We start from the raw sequence: 2,127 nt of genomic DNA on the forward strand, positions 1-2,127 counted from the left end.
ATTTTTCCTCACCTTATTCTCTCATTTTTTCCTGGTGGAAATGATGGTTACTATGAAATTACCTTTTCTTTTTATTCTTTGAATATAGAGGAGCCGGAGCTGTGGCATGGTGGGCTAAGCCTCTGCCTGCAGTGCTGGCATCCCATATGGGTGCCAGTTCAAGTTCTGGTGCCCATATTCCGATCCAGCTCTCTGCTATGGCTTGGGAAAGCAGTGGAGGATGGACCAAATGCTTGGGCCTCTGCACCCATGTGGGAGATCTGGAGGAAGTTCTTGGTTCCTGGCTTCAAATCGGCTCAGCTCTGGCCGTTGCAGACATCTCGGGAGTGAACCAGTAGATGTAAGACCAATCTCTCTCTCTCTCTCTCTCTCTCTCTCTCTCTTCCTCTTTCTCTCTCTCTGCATCTCCTTCTCTCTCTGTGCTAACTCTGCTTTCAAATAAATAAATGGATAATTTAAAAAATATATGACCACTGAATTTACTTGGAACCTTTTTGCACTAATTTTTCAGTATTCAGTCCTCATTGTATACCTTTATTCCTATTTCTGCAAATATAAAGCAGGGGTTGAGTAGCAAATTTACTCACCTGCCTACATTTGTAAATTGAAGTGTGATAATCTCCTTAGGTCAAGATTTTTTATTATCACTTCATTATAAAAGAGATGCTTTCCTGCAAATTAAATTTTCAGATTAATTAAAGAATCTTGTATCATCTTATAAATTATTAGAAAAAGTGTTTGTCAAATTCAGTGATTAAGACCAGTGATTATATTCTTTTCCATGGATTATAAAGTGATTTGTTCCAAGATTTTGAAATTGCTAGAGGGAATTTAGCAGTTTCTGTGAGGCTGTGCTCTTCGTGTTTGATGTTAAGCTTAAAGTCTATGTATCAGATAGGCTGCAAGATAGGAGTGAGCACAGACAAGCCAGAACCCATAGATAAAAGGGTGTTCATAGGGTTCATGAAAAAATACAGTTAAATAATAAGTTTGTTTTGGTACAAAATGCCTTTTAAAACTTGTGCATAGCTTTCTGAAAATAAACATTTTCCTTGAATTTTTAGGATCCCTTCATATAAATTGGCACCACAAGTTATAGTTAAATCCATGGAATACCTGAGGAAGCTTACGTAAGAATTAAAAAACAAAGTTCACTTAACTAAAAGTTATTTGAATTTCTAGGGCATAGTGCTGGGATCTGCTCAGCTCTGCAGAGAGCTCTCCTGACTGTGCCACACATCACAACTCTTGGCAAAGGTGTGAGCACATAAAGGAGCAAGTGATGACGTCTCAACACAGGAGAGGACAGAACAAGAGCTCCTCCACTGGTTCACTTCCCAGGAGTCGCAATGGCTCAGCTGAAGCTGGCAGCCAGGAGCTCAACCCAGGTCTCCTACGTGAGTGGCAGGTTGAGTCCAATCACATGAGCTTTCACTGTTCCCTCCCAAGTTCTGGATTAGCTGGGGTCAGGGGTGGAGGCAAGAATTGAAACTGGGGACCTCATTTTGGGTGATGGCATTTTAATTGCACAGCAAAATCTCTACATCATTTTATTTTTACAATTGTATCTTTTACAATGAGAATCAAATTTCTTAAAATATTGGGTTTCTTCATATGCTTTCTATTCATATTTCACAAAACAGCTTCAAATTGCATTATCAGTACTACTAGTAATATAAAAAACCATGGATTAACATTTTAAAAAATATTTTGATGTGCAATACAGTGGAGTGATTTTGTGTTCTTGTGTTCAATTTTGTGATTTGTTTTCTGACTTGCTTTAATCATGTTGTTCTCCATGTAAAATGTTTACTTACTTGAAACATAAAATGTTGAAAAATGGTCACTCAGTAGATTTTACACCCATCTATATCTTCTTCCAATTACTTTCCTTAGCAGATTATTTTCATTAGTGCCTCTATTCTTGAAATTCACTTTAGCAAATGTAAGAATGGGTATTATGAATATGTAGTTTTTTAAACAAATCCATATATTAAAAAAAGTTCTTTTTCATTCCTCATTCAAATAACCAAAATGATTTAATCATTAAATCACACACAATATGGATTGTAGATATTACCCAGCTCCAGTTTACACACAATTATAAATAACAGAAAGAAAACTAAA

Source organism: Lepus europaeus, chromosome 8 (genome assembly GCF_033115175.1).
Source record: "Lepus europaeus isolate LE1 chromosome 8, mLepTim1.pri, whole genome shotgun sequence".
Taxonomy (NCBI): Eukaryota; Metazoa; Chordata; class Mammalia; order Lagomorpha; family Leporidae; genus Lepus; species Lepus europaeus.